The 21,807-nt window shown below is 34.0% G+C and overlaps 1 protein-coding gene and 1 pseudogene across 1 annotated transcript in view; one reads left to right on the top strand and one right to left on the bottom strand.

The window, feature by feature from the left end:
* Positions 1 to 21,807, top strand: part of LOC144554208 (uncharacterized) — a 106,857-nt gene that overhangs the window by 3,061 nt on the left and 81,989 nt on the right. The gene's annotated exons all lie outside the window — the stretch shown is intronic.
* On the bottom strand, positions 12,180 to 13,449 carry LOC144554357 (G-type lectin S-receptor-like serine/threonine-protein kinase At2g19130 pseudogene; annotated as a pseudogene).

The raw sequence follows: 21,807 nt of genomic DNA, 5'->3' as shown, positions 1-21,807 counted from the left end.
CGGAGATTAGACCCACAAGCTGATGAGCCTATACAATCAAACACCACCACAAAGATGGGAAGACATGGTCTTGCCTGAGCTGAGGCCACTAGAGAATGTTACTGCAGCTAGTATATTTTTTTTAATTTGACATATAGAAATTACAATAAAGGACTCTAAACTTGTCATAAATAAAGATGTATGCAGTACTCCCCAAACATTGCAGTTTCATTAAGTGGAACCGGTATTTACTGATTAAGGCCTCAATCAATGCAGCATTTGTACACTAAAATAGTACTATCTGATATTTGATGTTGAAAGCTAAAATGCTCAATAGAGCACAGAAATGACTAAATCCAGAAATTAAACAGCATTATCGTCAGCGTTCAATTAATGATGTTTACATGGTTGTGTTTGTATGTACTAGGTGAAGAAGACATGAATGTAATGTTTGTGGAAAGGATATCAGGAGAGAGCCGAAGCTACATAACATAGAATTTGAAAGAAGTATCAGAAGAAGAATGAACGAAGAGTTCATATAATTTTATTTTGTGGTTGTGGTTGTGGAGAATAGACGGGGAGCATTATTTGTTGAACACCTCTCTCAAACCCTGCAAGATATTAAAATCTCAATTAGAGATCTTGGTCGGCTTCCAATATTTCAAGAATTTTCTTAAATTTATCTCCAGATTTTGAATTGTTGTGGCGAAATAGTACTGGTAAATGCCTAGTAAACTGATGAAGTGCCTGTGTTTAATTATAGATTATAGATTATTAAACCGTTTGATTCAATGAAATAGTTTTTGTAATGATTCTTATATTTTTTTTTTACTTGTTGGCTCTGTTTCTTGTTAAAATTTCGGCTCTGTGATGGAAGCAGGCTTAATGTTGAAATTCTGTCATTTGGTGGGTTTATTTGCAATTTTCCACGACGTATAATTTGCTTTGAATAAGTTTTAACTTAGCTGCCGTAATGTTATTGGCACTTGGTGCAATACAATTGGCTAATTGTTCTATTTTTAGTTTGGTTTGTGGGATTGAATAAGAAATTGACAGACTGGTAGTCATTATTTATTCCAAATATATTATATTAATTTATGTGAAAATAAATTTTTGAATTTGTTAACAATATTAGATATTTTTCAAATTTAAATTGTAAATCTGGATGCATGTTTTTTTAGTAACACTTAATATATTTGACAATATATATTCCTCAATAATTTTAATAATATTTTCGAAATAATTTTCTAAATTTACTTATAGAATTAAAAGGTTAAAGTATATAAGTAAAATATATTAACTTCAAAAGAACCAAAAACGTGGCTGCCATGTGGCCCCATGGCAACCATCCCACTTAATTTCAACCACCACCCTCTTGTTTTTACCCCCATCTATTTAAACATTTTCTCACATAATGAAGAAAAGAAAACAGAAAACGAAAACAAAAAAAAAAAATTGAAAAGAAAGGAAAGATAAGAGAGAACAGAGAAAGAAAAGTGGAATAATTGTGTAATGACATGTAAATTTAAGTTAAGGTACAATTTAAACTATATTTAATTATATTAATTAAATGCACTAGTAGACCAAAAGAGACCTTAGTCAAATTAATTTCCTACCATCCATTATTTTTATAATATGCCTTCAGCCTAATCTGATTTCTAAAGCCCATAATTTTTTTAATTAAATCTCAGTCCAAAACTGACCACCCTGTACTGATTCGCACCCTTTTCTGATCAATTCTTATCATCTTTTGTATGTAACCCTATATAGGGGTGTTCAAATGGTTCGGTTTATTTGGTTTTGAACCGAACCGGGAAGATTCGGTTTAAATGGTTCGGTTGTTCGGTTGAATTGGTTCGGTTCGGTTGATTTTGTGACTTAGTTCGGTTTAAATGGTTCGGTTCGGTTTTGATTTCTCAAAACCGATTAAACCGAACCGACCGATTTTATTGATAGGTTGAGACTTCGAGTATTATTTTGGTTCATTAATCCTCGGTTCAACCGATCATACCGAAATTATGAATGTATAGGTATACTGAGTTTTTATTTTTGAGAAAATTCGGTTCAACCGATCAAACCGAAGTTTAAATCGCTTTAAATTGTTTGGTTTTAATTCGGTTTGCTATTTTAGTTCGGTCGGTTCGGTTGGATTTTCAAACTTCGGTTTTAAGTTCGATTTGATTATTTTAGTTGGGTTTAAACCGAACCGACCGTTTGAACACCCCTAATCCTATAATGCACCCCTTCCTGTTCAATCCTTATCTTTAAAGCCTGTCCTTCTTTTCCTCTATTTAATTTCTCTGCCACATCTTTCTCACCAAAATGAATCGCTGCCACATATCCTTCACTTTTCTTTCCTGCACAATTGTCAAAAGGAAACGTGTTGTTGTCTCCTCTTTTGTGTTGAATTCTACATTTAAGGTAATTTAAAAAGTTTGATATATTGTTTATAATAGTTGATCGTATGGTTGAATTATTTTTCATCATGTATCGTTATTTAACTTTCAGTTGTCTTCTAGAATTTTTTTTACTCCCAGAAATATAGTCAAAGCATGATACTAATTTAATTAGAGTTATTGATTCAATTTAGAGAACACAAGCTTCCCAAGAAATCCCTTCCCTCCCTCAATTTTATTTATCAGAAAAAACTAGTATTACAAGGTTTTTGTTTTCTGTTTTTTCTATATCCTGTACATTGTGCCTCTACCTATATTTATCCTTTTTTTTTCTCCTTACACATATTTAGAAATTACAATACAATCACAAATCACAGATCCTATTACAGCTCATCTAATTTACATCCTAATTTTGGAGATTTCCTTTCCTTCTGATCTCCTTCCTTGTTTGTTCCTTCCATGCTGGTAATGTGACAACTTGTAAATCCGACAGTTATTATATATATTATTGTTACATTTTGTAAAATAAAAGCATAATATTAATAATTAAGATTGAAATATGAAATGTCGAGTGAAAATTTTCAGAAATATGTAACATTTTAAACAAGTATTATTCTCTAAATACATTAATAAGATAATTAATTCAAAGTTAAATACGGTTCAATAGTCAATAAATCTATCATTAAAAAAAAATTTGAAATAAATATACTTCTCATATAATTTGAACATTTCGATATATCTAGAAAATATGAAGCATGAATAAAAACGATTTAATAGATTTAATGCACGGCCCATCAATTTAATTGGATTATTTCAACTACCCCGTTAAGAATGAATATTATTTAGTGGGTCCCGTTATTTTACTCTTTATTCTCTCTCTTCTTGCGTGGCAAAATTCCCTTGTTCCACCGTGGTTACTCATTGACTAACTAAGAGAGCTGCTTTGCTCTATACCGGGCCCAATAACTCTCCTTTCCACTTCACTTGTTTCTCAAACCCTCATCTCTATCTCTCTCATTTAGTTGTGTGAGACAATTAACGTGAGAAGGATCTGCACTGATGTGTAATTCCTCTTCCTTCGTATCAGGGCACGTAGAGTACTAGGTACTAAGAATCATTCAAACTCTACTTTATGGTCTACGTACAAGTGCACATGATTTTCCTTCTTGGTAATTTGATATTAGTTTCTTAATTTCTGCATATATAATTAGATAACTAAATCTTTGACCATAACAATATAGTTTGATGTGTGTGTATATCATTAGCATAAGTACATAAATGGCTTTGTTGTACTGATTTTAATTGCAACGTTATTCTGAAATTAGTCCATGTTTATTTATGACTTGACTATTGTGACTTAATTAAAGATTATTTTAAAGAATATTAATGGTACTCTGATTAATAAAATAGTATTTACTATGATAAAATACAACATTTACTGGTAACATCGCATTCTAGTTTTCTGATATATTTTGCTACAAAGCAAGGAGTTTTACTAAATTATGAAACTGTTCAGGGTCTGTTTTATAAGTTTCTGTACAATTCTAGAGCAAGTCTGCATCATTTAAGGGTCTTTTATGTTAATTCTTAGCTTTCTATATTACTCTGAATAAATTCTGGTAAATACTAGGGTCTACAATGCAAAGTTCGGTTCTGACAGGATTTGAGGACTGAACTGTGATAGAAAATAAATTTATTTAGAAAACAGTCCCTGGACAGGCACCTTTTTGTAACAGGATGTAGAAATTTGTAAGAAAAACCATTTTCTCATGAGAATGTCATGAAATACTGGACTAAGAATGTATAAAATATTTGTAGTGTGAAATAGTAATTTCAGTTAAACCATATATTATTTTGAAACTTATTTGGTATATTTTAGGTATAAATGGTTAATAGAACTTGAATTTGAGGTAAAGTTAGCAATGTAACAGAAGAATGGAAAGCATGATTTATAACTATATGTTGCTTTTTAAACACAAACTGTTGAGTTGATCAATAACAGTATTCTTTCCTAATCTAAAATGAAAATTACTTTTGAAGCCAGGGTCTTATTTTATCTCTCATAATTTATATATTTCTTAGAACTGGTACCATTTAGTTCCATATAATTTATTTACTTGTCAGTATAAAAAAATGTGGTGATGATTTTGAATTAGTAATTTAAAATTGAAAATTCTTTTAGACGAAAATATGAATTCAACCATTTGAGTTGAACTGGCTTATCAGATGTGCCTACAGGATGATAATTGCGCTTAGAATCACATTGTACCCTACGTTATCAGGTGCGGGATTACTAAACTTATTTGATATTACATTTTTAGAATTAAATTATTATTCGTTTGTCATGTTGAACAATTAATTGTTGCATTATTTGAGATGTGTGAATCATGTGCATAGTCCAATCAAATTATAACTGAATTTTGTGTGATACTGTTGATCTATCATTTTGTACGGTTTACCGTTTATATAAATCTCCTATTCTGAATGATGGTTGCGTCACCACAAGTTTATGTTTATGGAAATCTGTTGAGCTCTGCAAAGTCTAGAGTCATGACCAGGCTTTGGTTACGGAATCCTTATGCGCATATGGTGAACGACCCTCGCTAATCCCAGTACCGGTTGGGAAAGGAAATCTGATTCTAATTCTGATTCTGATTCTAACGGTGATTATGGGTGACTATAAAGAGACGTCTAATTGATATCATATCCAGTATGGGACTGGAATGACAGGTTTGTTTAATGTGTTGAGAATTACCGATTCTGAGTTTATTGCATACGAAATATATCATCTGACTATGAATCAGACTTTAATTAACTGTATAAGCCAAAGCACATCAAATGAGGGTCAATGGAGGGTACCTAGTACTGGCAGGTGTGGGCTTAGCGCGGCCACCTACATGACAAGTTGGTGGATCACCTGTTTGTGTTACCAGACCTAATAATTTGAGTTTAAGCCAAATATATCTCTGTTGAGCTTCATTTGAAATTCTATGAGTTGGGATTCGATTGAATATTGTGATTGAGCATATGCATTCATTTAATATATATAAACTGAATTGTTAATATCAAGTTGCAAGGATTTAATTCTGGGTATGGATTGATTGCAAGTCTAGTGGCCTGATTGTGGCAAATTCGCACTAGGAGATAATATTTATATTATTTCTCACCCCCCCCCCCCCCTCCCCACCCTTTGGGTTATTTTCAGGTTTATTACATAGATACGGAGAGACAGTTCTGGATTCTATCTGACAGCATAACCACATAAAATGGGGTTTTGAGTTGTTGAAACTGACAAGATGTGGGTGGCATTTCTAAAATATAGTTTGTCGTATTTTGTCAGATAAATTTTGTAAGAAATATTGGGATGTGGTTAATATATAATGGTTTTATTGGTAATGCATATAAAAGATCCACTGCTTTGCGTATATGTTTTAATAAATATACGCGGCAGGCTATTATACCCGCATTTTGGAGTGTGACAATTATCTCCGGTACATACAATCTTATACATCGTCCTATATATATATATATTCACAAAAACAAAGTATCTTTATACTTGTTTATATTATTCCTATTAAATTTCATGACTGAATTTAATTTATAAGATATGATAAATATATTAATTATTTGGATACGTTGATTAAAGTCTGAATTAAATAATTTAGATTCATGTCTAGTGATTGAAGAACATGACGAACGTGAAGAGTACATTCGAGAAGATTATGAAATTCAAGGTGCACTGTATTTCCTGGATAGTTGTTAAATTACTTTACCATTTTAGTTAAATGATTATTTTTATAATTATGTGATGATTGGTGAATTTGGAAATCTAATGAAAGATACCATGATTGTTATTGAAATGGAATTTTGAAATGAACATGATATACGCGAATAAGAAAGGCTAGGATACGATCAGTAAACAAGGGCTGATATGTTTTTGCATATCGGGATGTATACATGGGATCCGTTGTTCGACTAGACCCCTCGTTAACGTGACTGTAGGCGAAAGCGGTTCTATCACGGGTCAAAACTTAGCGGAGAGTTGGATGCACCATCTAATGAGATAGTCAAGACCTAGCGGAAAGCTTGATGTACCACCTAGTGAGACAACCAAGACTTAGCGGAAAGCTGGATGCACTGCTTAGTCAAGAAAAACAAATGTGAATTAAAAAGGAAAATATATGTTTTTGATTAAATAACTAAATTGGTGCATCATTGGATAGATTTCATTAATTAAACATGAATGAGAAATTTTACATTTGATATCTAAAGTTAATTTCACAAAGATCCGGATTGGAACTAAAAATCTGCACGGAGAGTTTCGTTCAAGCTCTCATCCATATCACTTTATTTATGTGGGTTCCAGGTGATGAAGACAACGAGGCTAGGCGAGGTGAGGAGTAGAACAAGAATGCAAAGCGAGGATAACTTTTATATTGCCACTTAGTTTGCTTATTTTGTTTGTATGAATACATATAATGAACATGGCTATGAGATATGTACATATTAGCCATGTCCATTTACGTCTTTTGTATCAGAAATACTTGTGTGATTTATATATAAATTTGTGGCAGTATATATATATATATATTTTATTAATTGATGATGTGTGTAGTATGCTAACACCTTATGTATAAATACGTAGCTGATTGTCACGGGGTGTGACAAATTGTAACATCCTAATTTTTAGGCACACGAAATTAAGTTTATCTAACTTGAAGTAAGTGATTTTAAAATAGCATTGTTGGTTTTCGAGTATATTTATTACTAACTTTTATAATTTAAAATCCTACTGTCTCAATTTTTGAATATTTGAAGATGTCCCGTAATTCAAGAATAATTATAAAGTAGTTGCAATATGTTGAGATTTATTTTGAATTTTTGTCATTAATGCACTACGAATATATTGGAATATATTAGATCAAGAATTTAGAATATACTGTAACATATTCGGATTCGCTTCGAACTTCCATAAAATAAATGAGGACACCATTTAAAAAGTTATTGGTAACATCATGTTTTAATATAAATAAACTTAATCAGTATTTTTAGGTTATGTTATATAAATAAAATTATTCAAATATGCAAGTTGGGACACATGTCATATATGCATGTCTTCTACTTAACCCATTAATTCTCTTTCATTTTCTATTTTTGTCATTTCCCGGTTTTACTCTTATCTCATTTTTATTAATCTCTTCAATTAAATGAGTTAAATAAAAACTCAAATATTGAAGTTGGGACACATGTCATGCATATATTCCACCTATCCCACTAATTCCCTTTGATTTTTTAATCTTCCCCTTTTCACGGATTTACTCTTGTCTCTCTCATTTTTTATTAATCTCCCCACTTGAAATTTTATCTTTTCCTCTCTTCTTAATCGAATCCTCCAAGTAACAATTAACCTCTCAAAACTTATCAAGTACACATGCCCATTTCAAGAAAATGAAATCTAAAGTCCAAACCTTGCACACAAAAACGTGGAAGAGGATAACCGACATCGACAGCTTCAGTGGCCGAGCAACAAAGAGGAGACGAACGAGACGGAGATGCTCGCAACACCAATTGTTCTCTCTGAAATTGATCCACTACCTCGTAACCATTTGGAGCAATTTTGGATATTTGGCATTCTCTCTTGTTCATTATTTTTTTTTTGTGTCATGCATGTGAGTTACATGCAAGGATAGAACCTTTATTTCGTCTTTGCTCTTTGGTTCTTCCTCCTTACTAGAATTGAAGCTTGGTGCCATTAATGGTTATTTACCATCTTATTGAGAGTCATAGGCTTGAGTTTGTGAAGAGTCTTGAGTTTGAATTCAATCTAGGTTTTGTGCAAAATTGTGAAATATAATAGAATTGGTATTAAAGAATTGCTGCTCCATTAGAAAATTTAAGTAGTTTAGGTGTATCCAAATTAATTTGGAGAAATGGAAGTGAATAATTGTTGTATTGCAATTGACCTCTTTTATGTCCTTGACTGAGGCTTAATTAGTAATTTCACAAGTTCTGTCAGTAATGGTTATCTAAATCGATAGAGGGCATTATTGAGCTACTGAATCGATCTCAATAAGTCGGCATAAGAATGAACTTGGCACGGCTGGAACAAGCAAGATTTTCGAATGTGTCTACACAACAGTGACACTTTATTCATTCCTCTAACTTATTTTATTGTTGTTGTTGCTTGTTGTTACTGCTTGCTTGTTTGTTTAGTTGCTAATTGGTTGTATTGTGGATGCTTGCTTGGTTGCTTGATTGCTAATTAGTTGTAGTTCAGTTCTTGAATGTTATTTAGAATTGCATAGCTTGAATGCATGGGTTGTCATAATGAGCATGAACATATATTATAGAATTGAATTGTGACTAAATTTGAACTGTTTAGTGGCAAAAATAAGATTGTAGTATATGCTATTGTTATATTTTAGACTAAAGCATCAAGATGCATGATCATATATTTTTCTAGCAAAAATCTGAAAATAAAGTATGAAGTGTTGGAGTTGCATTGCATATGTAGAAATGAGTTGCATTGAGGATTTAAGTTGCATGGCATATGCATAAATGACATAAGACATGAGTTGAACCTTAAATTTTGCATGATTTACTTGCATGCATGATACATAGATGTTTATGAACCATGAACTTGTTATTAATGAACCATGAATAGAAATGTGAATATGATTTGCATTCATAGACCACATTAGTTTGCTTGTATATGGAATATCTTGTATGTACTTTGATGGGAATGTAAGCATGAAATTCTATGGTCATGTAGGCGCCATATTCGGGTAGTGCATAGCGAGAGCTGTGTAGGCGCCATATTCGGGTAGCGCATAGTGATAGCTGTGTAGGCACCATATTTGGGTAGCGCATAGCGAAATCTATGTAGGAGCCATATTCGGGTAGCGCATAGTGTTAACTGTGTAGGCGCCATATTCGGGTAGCGCATAGCGTCAGCTGTGTAGGTGCCATATTCGGGTAGCGCATAATTTTTAGGTTATGGCCATAACAAAAATTGTGTAGGCACCATATTCGGATAGTGCATGACCGGATTTATGCTTGGTGCAAGAACTTGTAACACACGGTAAACAAAGGAAAATATTTGAGAATTACTATAGTCGAACAATTGTACATATTTGAGTAGTTGTGCATTTAATTTATTATATGAGCATTTATTTTTAGGAATTATTCATTTGGCTTGATAATTATTGATTGCTCTTTTAGTATTTCAAATGGGGTACTTTTCCAATCCTTTATAACTTTTCTAGTATGGTTGCATAAGCATGATTTAATTAAGGTTCCAAGTAAAATGGGAAAGAACTTGCATTTGACGTGAGCATTGCATATTATGAACTTTTTAATTGTTTCAGTTGATAAGTTGTTTCCATAGCTTGTTTATTTTCCTTCGTGCAGTCTATGTATGTGGCTTGACTGATTTACGTAGTAGCTTGTTATTTTAATCCTAATTATTGTTGCAGTCTATATTGTTTTGGTGCTCGGTGTTGTTTTAGTTTCAGTTGGTTGGATCTGCGGATAACTCGACTGAAACTGAATACCATACTGGGAGATTTTCAATCTCTCACTGTTCCACTTTGTGGGTTCTAGGTACGGAGCGCAAGAAGCTGAGTTAGATGTCAAACTCAAAGATTGCGGAATTTGTCACAATAAAAGTATATGTTGTTTCCGATAAATATGCTATGGTATTTCATTTGTATTTTATTATACTATATCAGATTTATATCGATTTGTTTTGTTACATATAACTCATGACACTTTGAGAAAAAAAAAATACTTCATGTATTGTGGCTTATCTACTTGTCATTGGTAATGTATGTATAATTATGTTGTGTATTCAAATATAATTGCCTTGCGCTAATGAGTGCGGCGGGTTGTCAATCCTATCATTTGGATGTGACAAGAATAAAAGCAAATTTTGTAATCAGTCCATTGAAGTTTCGACTTACGTCGCCGATAATGTTTGAATAATTAATTGCATTTGATATGATTTTTTTGAAATATGTCGCTAACCGGATTTCTATAATTTGACTTTTCATTTTGATCAAATTAATTGTGGAAAATGTATGTGAATGTTGGATAATGAGGGCATATATAACAGGATATTGGGTTTAGGAATATGAATTTGTTTTCGAAATTAAACTGTCTGAGTACTATGGTATTATGTGAAAACCTAGACTCGGCCACTAAAATATGAAAACTCAATCTGATATATTTGTATGGATAATTCAGTTCTGAATTAATCATTTATACAAGTGCGTTAAATAAATTATTTGTACACAGTTGAGTTTATTTTTTTTCAGTTTATTTCTATTTGCAACGTAGAATGAGTTTATTTGTACTAGTTAGCTCCACGGGGGTAACAACCAACCAACCCAGGATCCAAAACTGAGGACGTTTGGGCCTAAAGCTCAATCATTAATTAGATTATTGATGGGCCCATACAATCAAGCACCAAGCACCAAGATAAGGATGAATTCGTGTCCTCTGAGATATCTCAAACTTTGCGTGACTTTTTGGAAAATCCCAACCGTTTATATACGTTCTGCACGAATCTGAAAGCACACTAATGCTGACCCCTTACATCACTCCCGAACACTGGACACGTTGGTCACGCAAAAGTTGAGATATCTCAAAGGATACGCACCCGATAAGGATGGAATGGAATGGTCTTTGAAAGATGCAATCAAGCACCATTTAAGTAGCACTTTTTAAGTTATCCATTTTAGAGTAGATCAAGGTCAATGTTGTCTTATATTTATTAAATTATCCATTTTAAGTTATCCATTTTAGAATAGAGATATTGATTTTATTTTGAAATTTAAATTTTAAATTTTATATTATTTTAGTTCTAAGAATGAAGGCATGATGTAGACACAAAAAATTAAGGCATATATTGAAACCCTCCCTTTCTCTCCTCTTCATTATGGAATTTTTTTTTTCTCCTGGTTGTGATAGACAATGAAGTCTCATTTTTTCTTTCTGTTGTTTAGTTAGTGGTTAATCTTTTTTGCTAAGCATGACATGATGGTCTATAACATCCCTTGGACATTATAAACTATCACATTTTTCTTATATGTCGAATTTCCCCAAATTCCTTCCCCATTGTCGACATTTTTTAATTTATTTTCTATTAATAAATATTTCTGGTTCTAAGCTTGTAGTTCAATAGTAGTACGTACTTTTAACATAGACTATTTATTTTGATTATTTTAACAATCATTGAGTGGACAGACCTCTGAGAAAATAAATACACTTACCAATCCTAATTTTACAAAGTGAGTGGGATTAGCAAATTGAGTGGACAGACCATTATTGCCCAGATGACTATTATTCCTCAACAAATTCTTTCTGGAGCACTCTTCAAGTATCTCAAAATCTGATAAACTGCATTCATGTGGTGGTGTTTCCTTGAATCGTGCATTTCGCGACTCATGCACCAAGTTCACTGCAAATTTTTCTTGATTGGTAATTTCGGCTGTGATAGCATATATGATGAAACACACTCTAAACATCAATCGACCGTGGATCTTAATCTAAGGAATGGCTGTACCCGAAAAAAAATTCAATTTAATTAAGAAAAAGAACTTGAGACACGCAGCAAATAGTACTTGTTAAAATGAGAAAGGATATACAATATATGCCTAACGGTCAACAATAATTTAATATCCAAATTGGATTCAACAATAGAATAACGAGGTTCTTAATAAGTAGTACTTCATAACTTAATGCAGTTACATAAACAGGAAATAGGAAATTACAACAACAACAAAACAAAAAATATAAACAAACTTAATAGTATAATGAAAATTCAACGGGCACCAACGTTCTGGTGTAGACCTCAACCAAGTACAGATCGTGCATGGAATCATTCTCAAGATCCACAAGTCTTTGGAGAAAACTCGGAATAGGAGGCATCAAAACTTCAACAACACCCTCCAACATTTGAACAACTTGTCGCATCGATGGTCTATCTGTTTCCATCTCTTGAATGCACCAACAAGCAACCTTACAAGCTATGTTTAGCTGCCTCATGTCCGCATGTCCCAGCAACCTATCATCTAACAGGCACATAATCTCTCCTTGCCTAGTTTTCATAGCAGCATAAAGAGGGAAGTAAGTGCATTCCAGATTTTGGAATTTCTCTGTATTTCTCTTCACTGATATGATTTCGAAAAGCATCATGCCAAAACTATAGACATCGGATTTTTTTGTAATTGGTTGTCCAGAAATCCATTCGGGTCCAAGATAGCCAATTGTTCCTCTCATTGATGTTAATACTCTGCTAAAATCTCTGCCCAGTAGTTTTTCCATACCAAAATTGGCAATTTTAGGACAAAAGTTGGCATCGAGAAGTGTATTCTCAGGCTTAATGTCACAATGAATTATGCAGTCTCTACATTCCTCATGCATATAAATTAAAACAACACATTTATTTGTAAAGAGATGAGTATTTAAAGAACCATTTTGCATGTACTCATACACCAACAACCGTTTAGTGCCTTCAGAACAAAATCCAAGAAGTTTGACAAGGTTTATGTGCTGAATTATTCCTATGGTTTGCACCTCCATTCTGAACTGCTTCTCTTCGAAGCAAGCATTTTTCATTCTCTTAAAAGCCACAACTGTTGAATTTGGTAATGATCCCTTGAAAACACTACCAAATCCTCCTCCTCCAAGTTTGTGAAATAAATTTTTGGTGATGCTTTTGTTTCTGCATATGAATATGCTACCAGTTGGTCCCCAGTTATATCCTTTTGGTTGAAGATAAGGCAAATTGCTTTCCGCTTCCAAGAAATAAATAACCCAAGAACCAATAAGGCTGCAACCCCCATGGCTGACATTATGATAAATCGATGTGCTCCATCTATGTTTGGGTGCTGGAATTTGAAGACGAATTTTCATTTTATATCCATTCCCGTAGTCACTTCTTAGGATAGTATTTTTTAGTTCTTCAAACCATAGGCTACAGTTATTATAATAAGAATATGCAGTACAAGAGCAATTACTAAGACATGTTGCGGCACATTCGTTTTCATCTTTTAGCACAAGCAGTTGGTGATTATCAGGATACTTAAATGAAATTTCTATTGGGACGAATACATTATCAAAACTGGACTTTCTATTAATTTGACAATTGAGTCATATATCTCTTGAACAACCGTCACTGTAGTTTCCGTATCCCTACCATGCTTCTGGATTTGTAGGATGGAAATAATCAGGACAAGAACATGTTGGGTTCATGGTAACTGAACAGAAGCTAGATGGACCACAAAATGAATCAATGTAGCACCGAGTATCAGGACTGCTAACCAATCTGTAATATAATTGGGAAGATCATTGGGAAGATCATTAACCCAATACATGCTAACCAATCTGTAATCTAATTGTATGAATGTATGATTTTTGTTGGGAACATTAAATGTTACTAAACCATTTCCATCATCCACTATATCAATTGCTTGCGAAAATATACCATGATATGTAGCATTACTTGATAATACTCTGACAATAAACCCCCTAGCTCTACTTGGATCTAATTTGAAACTAAATTAAATAGAACTTGAAGAATAATATGCATATGTGAGGTAAACATTCTTTCTGGTGGCCATGTTAAATCCAAATGGTGCTCCCTGGAACCAAGTATCATTGGGTGATCAAAACTCTGCCATACTATTCTAGAAACACTATCATCTTCTTTTAGTACAAGATTGCCGGTATCAAGCAGAACTGCAATGGTAGATGTTGATTCATTCGATCTTGTCAGATTTGTTGACCACAGTAGTTTTTGAGATTGGGTCAGTACTAAATTTCCATTAGAAGAAATATGCAGTTCAGACATATCATCAATAGGATTGTCTCTATTGGCAATCCACAGCCGCAACAAAGAATTATAAACATTTACAACCCGAATTCCCAGGTAGTGGTCATAAGACCCGACATAATAAGCAAAAAGGCCGAGTTCATAGATACCATCTTTGGATACTAAGGTTTGGTTTCCAGAAAGAGTCTGACCTGGCAGGAGGGTGTCATTGGCTGTGCAGAGATTGACAACCAACTCTTTGGTTGCAATAAAAAATTATTTATTGCAACCATAATTTGGTTGCTATACTGACGTGGCAATAAGGTTTGCAACCAAATGAACGGTTGCTATTGCGTATTTATCGCAACAAAAAATGGTAGCGATAAACTAGTATTCGCAACCAAACAATGGTAACAATAAAATTATATTGCAATGAAATCCATGGTTGCAACTTGTGAAATTGTTGCAACCAAATTTTAGTTGCATGAAATACGTAACAATAATTTATGGCAACCAAATATATGGTTGCTATTGCACATTTATCGCAACCGAAATATGGTAGCAATAAGATAATATATTGCAACTTAATTTTTGGTTGCAACTCGTGCAATTCTTGAAACCACCTTTTAGTTGTACTAAATTCGTAGCAACAAACTACTGCAACCAAATAAATTGTTGCTATTGTGCATTCGAATTTTCACAAATGAATTAGATTTGTTTTTCTTCTTTCAAGTAGAATAGTTAATTTACAAGGTGATATTGTCAAGAGAAATTCCTCTCATTGTACGTATCAAAAAATTAGTAAAAAAAATCTAGAATTGTATGAAGATTATGTGGAGAGGTTCAGTTCTACCATTTACATATTTTAATGAAAATAACAATGTGAAGTATGATTGGAGTACGAAATCAATGGGGCATATAAGCTTTGCTCTTAATTCATATATAAGTTCAATTGTCTAGGCAATTCTTTATTTCAAGATCTGTACATTGCCCATCCGTACGTAGACTGGGCCTCAGGCCTGGTACTGGTTTGTTTGGGCTGAGATCGAACTGTTGAATCTTATTCGTTTATCCATTTGGTTTTATTATTGTTAGTTCATATATAAATAAAGTTGTGCGTGTTCATGAAAATATCTTATCTTTTATTAAATATTTGTCCATCAAATAAATAAACTAATTTGTATATTTATCCATCAAATGCAAATGCTTTATTAATGTTTCTATTTCTTGGTTTACTAAATCTAAAAGATTGATTAAGAAAGAAAATAATTAGGGGTTGTGAAACATTGATTAACCGAGCTTTGTCTTAATTATTCACGAATAATTCGTGAATATTTTTTTTGCCCTTGTGGGACTGAGACCTCCGGTCCGTATAATTTCGAATCATTCTCCAATTACATTTGAATTATTTCCGAATTATGAATTTTTGACCTCGGTGAACCAAATCCGAATAATTCATTTGTCACTATGGTTAGAATGAGAAATTTACAAAATGACCCTTTTAGTTTCTTTTCCATGTAACCTTCTTAAAAGAGTGTATGCATGCAGCCCAAAGATATGTTATTTAAGACCAACTAAAGCATTTTCGGGCAACTGGTCTAAAACAAATCCAACGTAGAAATAGTACCAGAAAATGACAATGACAGCTCCCACAAAAAAAAATATCCTCAATTTTGTTTACCATTATTTTTGATGAACTTGCGGTTTTCTCCACGTGGTAACAACAAAGCCCGGATCCAAAACTGATGAATTTCGGGCCCAAGGGCCAATCGATCTGCAATTAAATTATTGGTGGGTCCACACAAGAAATGATCTTTTTCATGTTGCAATCAAACACCATTTATATAGGACATCCATAATTTATCTATATTGGTATATTTTTGCATGCTCTTGATATACTAATCAAAATAAAATTGAAACGACATGATATTTTACGTGTGCATAGAGAAATGATGTAGATCATATATAACAGTAGTTTGACATTTAAGTTTTAAATTCTAAGTTATTATATTTCTCAAAATAAAGGTATGAAGTAGGTACAAATTAAAATATAAGACATTGAAACCTCCTTATTTTTCATTTTCAGTCATGATCATTTATCAAATTATATTATGATTACTGTGTATATTTACTTAATTGAATATTTTTAAGCCGTGTTTCTTCTTAATTAAGATGTGCAATTTCGTATTCAACATTATTCATTCAATTAATGTTCTCAACAATCGCAAAATGCGTTTACCCATTACTAAATAAAAACATGCAAAAGTTCAACATATAATCAAGCAAACCTACATTTTTTTAAAAACACAGTACACAATATAAAATAAAATAAAAACATAGTATCTCTGAATTACCAAAAAAAAAAAAAAAACTCGGACCTAAGTTGCATTTTATGCTGGGTTCTGATTTTTTTTTTTCATTTGAGGGCTATTTTTGAATTTTATTTTTCTTAAATACTAAAAAATACTGACTTGTTAAAAGAAGTTATTTGACGGGTCAATACATCTTTATTCTATTATTTCGATTGGGTTCCGTTGACCAAACCAATCAAGTTGCTCTGTGGTGGTGCAATATGTCGCGCGGGGGGACTTGGTTTGGTGTGGCGAGAGAAATTAGTAAGAAGTGAAAAAAGATAAATAATACCTGCCTCGACCTGCAGCATGGTTTCCTATGTGGAGTGTGCCACAGTGAACAAACCCACGGCTTTCTTACAACTCTGCAACTCCGTGGAAAAAATGAAAGTCAACTTCCAAAAGTCTATAGCAAGCAGCGAGAGATTGAAAGTGAAGAGAGAGAGAGAGAGATTCAATGGCGTCCGGACTGTTTTCTTCCCTCCAATCCCTCTCCACCAACCTCCTTCAGGCCTTTCGTGGCAGCACTTCCACTTCCCCTGTTAGTGACCAACAGAAAAGTGTCAGAGCCGATTTGGAGAAGCTGAGTCGGCTGCTTGCGAGGATCCAGGCTGTTCAACAGGACGCTGAAGAGAGGGAGATTTACGACCGATCTGTTCGGTTGTGGCTGGCAGAGCTGAGAGGTGTGGCCTACCAAGCAGAGGATGTGCTGGATGAGTTCCACTACGAGGTGCTCAGATCCATCGTCGACAGCGGTGATGCTGCCATTGAGGCTTACCAAAGGGACGGGGGTATGCTTTTCTTAATGTATCATGGCCCAAAAAAAAAACATGGCCCAGGAAAGCATGCTTAAAATAGGCTTAATTACTATTCTTTTGATTTTATTTTTGGGCCATATTATAGTTATCATATTTTATGAATTCATTGCTGTGTGTATTTAACATCAATTTAATTTTAAATAAATACACAAATTATATTCAAGAATTTTATTATTATTATTATTTTCAATTATGATTTTATTTATTCGTATATTTTTTTAAACTTGAAGTTAAAAATATAAAATGGATATCGTGTAGCTAACTTATAAATGTAATGAACTTTAGTAATATTCATTTGTCTTCACATGTTTTTTTGAAAAAAAAAATATTGTTTCTTATTATTTATTACAAAAAAACCTTCTCGCAAAATAATCCCAGTTTTCAATCCAATTCCTACTGATTCACCCAATTCCGATTTCGATTTTGATTTTTCCTTCTCTACATTTAACTTTATTGCCATAGTGACTAATTGGTAAGATAATAACATTTTCCTGAAATGTCGCATTTTTTAATCCTCATTGCATAAAAAAGTTTATATTTATGGAAATTTAACGCATGTGCAATCCATCCAGAACAACAACAAAGAAAATATATATATATATAACGTAAAAAATTCATGGGGTAATTTTTCTTCACTCCACAAGGATAATTAAGGAGACTAAGACAATTTTCTTATTTTTTTATTTTTTTTTGCGAAATAAAAATGGGGATAACTAAGAGAAATTTTGATATGCATTTTTATAGGGACTAAGAGAAAAATTGCTGAGATGTACGCATCATCCTCCCTTGCTTCTTATTCAGTTACTAATACCAAGGCCTCCATTCCAGATGGCATGGCTAAGGAGATCAAGGATATAACAGAGAGGTTTGAAGAGATTTCAGATGCTCGTGAGAAACTTCATTTGAGGGAGGAGGATGGGACCCGACTGGTTAGCAGTCCACAAATCCGACCACCAACCAGCTCCCATATGGATGAGAGAGCTACTTTTGGTAGGTAGGAAGAGAAGGAGGAGATCATTAGCCTCATGAATCCTTCAACCGGTCCTGATTTTATGGTTCTTCCCATTGTAGGAATGGGCGGGTTCGGCAAGACCACACTTGCCCAACTTGTTTTCAATGACTCCAGGATTCATGGGTTGTTTAATAAGAGATGTTGGGTATGTGTATCTGAAGACTTTGATCTAGTGCGGCTAACCAAAGCTATTGTTGAGTCGGTGAGTGACAACCCTTGTGAGTTTTCTGAGCTAAGCAAACTCCAAGATGTTCTCAAGGAAAAGATAAGAGGTCTTGGTTTGTTTCTTGTGCTAGATGACGTGTGGAATGAACAAAGATATTTGTGGGAGTGCTTTCGAGTTGGTTTTCTTGGTGCTAAATTTGTAAGAATTCTGACGACAACTCGCAATACCTCAGTTGCTAAGATCATGCAGACAACATCACTTTTTCAATTGAGTTCCTTACCCAAGGAAAATTGTTGGTCACTTTTTAAGCATTTTGCTTTTGGCTGTAGGGAGACAAGTGAAAATGCAAATCTGCATGAGATTGGTTGTGGTATTGTCAAAAAGTGCAAAGGCTCACCTTTGGCAATAAAGGCACTTGGAGGCATTCTCCGTTATGAAATGGATGAAGAGAAATGGAGGGAAATTTTGGAGAGTAATATATCAGAAATAGATGAGACTGGAGAGGTTATGCCAGCTTTAAGGTTAAGTTACCAGAAATTGCCGCAACATCTAAAACCATGTTTTCTTTATTTAGCCATGTTTCCGAAATATTTTAATTTTAAAAAAGACATGGTGATTAGGCTTTGGATGGCGCAAGGCTATATTAATGGCAATACAAGAAATTTGAAAACATTGGAAGAGATTGGAAGCGAGTATTTTGATGAATTGCAAGGCAGATCACTTGTTGATGGTGGGCCTTCTTCCTACATCTTGCATGATTTAATACATGATTTAGCAAGATCCGTTTCTCAAGAGGCATATTGGCCAGTTTTAGAAAATGACCATGGATACAATGGTGTATGCAAAGTATGCCATCTGTACTTCACCAAGAAAGATGAATTATTGGGTTTAGTGCCCAGCACCTACAGATCTATTAGAACTTTTGGAAAAGACTGCATGTCAGGGGAGTTTGACTTTTCAATCTTCCCTGAGATTGCTTGTGCGAGAGCTCTTCATTTGAGAGAGTCCTCATTGCCAAATACATTCGGCACATTCAAGCACTTGCGCTGCCTTTTTGTTTCAAGTATGCTAATCAAAGTGCTTCCTGAAACTTTATGTCTTCTATACAACCTCCAAACTTTGGTTCTAGAAACTTGGGATCTTGAGGAGTTACCTGAAAACATGAAAAACCTTATTAACCTTCGGTGCTTTAGTCTGAACAGTATGAGAATCCAGCATTTACCTGAATCTATCTTCCCACTTCCTAACCTGCAAACATTATTGTTAATGTGCTGTTACCAAATCAAAGAATTACCAAGGGGCATAGAGCAGTCAACTAGGCTACACATTCTGGGTTTACCTGCTTTTCTTACCAACGTGCCATCAGGGATTGGGAAATTACCAACTCTCCAACATTTATGGGGAGGTTTAGGGGGGGGGTTTAGTCTCATGGATCATGAAATAAATGGGTGGCTGAGAGAGCTTAAGGATATGAATAAGCTTAGGGGACCATTGTGCATATCAGGGCTCAGAAACATTGTTGATGTGGAACTCTGCAGGAATGCTAATCTTGCATCAAAGCCAAATTTACACGAGTTAATTTTAAACTTTCAGGAAGATTGTGTTATGGAGTATTTCAGAGATGATGGAGAAGTATATGAAGCACTCCATCTCCATTTAACTTGCCGTTCAAGTAACAATGCAAAGAGTGAGAATGATGAAAAGATACATAATGTTGTACTCGAGAGCCTCCAACCTCATGGTAACCTCACAGAGCTTAGAATATTAAATTATGGAGGGCGAAATTTTCCTTCTTGGTTGCATAATCCATTACTTCCCAAACTGACAACTCTCACTCTTAACTTCTGTACTGAGCCTAACTACTTACCACCATTTGGTCAACTGCCACATCTTAGATTTCTGGAGATATCAGGTGGAAATCTGGGAGATGAGCCTAGAACAAATTCATTGTGGGTCGAATATGATTCTTCCAAGCAGCCCAAGAAACCTAGTTATCCATCACTTAAAGAGCTCTTATTGAGGAACATGCTCAATTTGGTGGAGTGGAAAGCAAATGATGGTGACTTCCCATATCTAGAGAAGCTCGTTTTAGAAAATTGCCTGGAATTATGGAAAATCCCAACAATTCCACCAAACATCAAGGATGTTACTTTCAAAAACTGCCCAAAATTGAAATTCCTAACATGTCCATCAGTAATAAGCAACTTGGAGATCATGAGGTGTGGCTTTCGTGAAATTATATTTCATTCAGTATCTGAGAACCTAACAATCTCTAACTGTTTAGAGCTAAAATCCATTAATTGGAGCTACAGGGGCTTCAATTCTATTAGACAAGTTAGTTTTGAGAACTGCCCAAAGTTGGAACTCATAACTATTCCAGTTCAAGCTTTAGAACTGATGATACATGAGTGTGGTTTTCGTGAAATCATATTTGAGTCAGTATCTGAGAACCTAACAATCTCAAACTGCATAGAGCTAATCTCGATTAATTGGAATGATGGGGGCTTAAATTTTGTTAGAGAAGTTAGTTTTGAACACTGCCCAAAATTAGAACTTGTAACATTTCTAGTTCGAGCTTTAAAACTGAAGATACATGAGTGTGGCTTTCGTGAAATCAAGATTGGGTCAATACCTGAGAGCTTAACAATCTCAAACTGTGTAGAGCTTATCTCGATAAATTGGACAGACATAGACTTAAATTCTTTTAGAAAAGTCAGTTTCGAATACTGCCCAAAATTGGAATTCCATGTTCCTATGAAGGATGTGTTACACTCGACCGATAGGGCTGAAATTTATGACTATCCCAGATTATATTTGGGAAAAAGATATGTCTACCAGGTAGATGAGCATTTTATAATTTTTTCATTTCTCTACAATTTTTAAACACTCTGTTTTACTCATTACTCCACCTTCTTTTAACTAATTTATTTTACTTATGCAACAGAGAGACACAACGATAAAAGAGTTGAATTTATCTGGGAATAATAAGATCCATCTGTCGGATTCCACAATTCCACTTCCAGAAAATCAGTTTAAACTATTCTTAACAAAAGAAGATTTTCGAGAAGTGGAATCATTAACATGTGCACCATCGGTTGGAGTGAGCTGTCAACATGTAATTCTAAATCTGGCTTCGTTGGTGATACTGGAGATTATGAGGTGCACAAAAGTCATATCAGTGACAGGGCTGGATAACCTCAGTAACCTCAAGCGCTTAAGCATATCATCCTGTCCAAATTTATGCAATTGGAATGATAGAACACTGCCACT

Source organism: Carex rostrata, chromosome 5 (genome assembly GCF_964058835.1).
Source record: "Carex rostrata chromosome 5, lpCarRost1.2, whole genome shotgun sequence".
In the NCBI taxonomy this organism is placed as follows: domain Eukaryota; kingdom Viridiplantae; phylum Streptophyta; class Magnoliopsida; order Poales; family Cyperaceae; genus Carex; species Carex rostrata.
The sequence above is the reverse complement of the archived record's forward strand: the minus strand, read 5'-3'. Positions and strand labels throughout refer to the sequence as shown.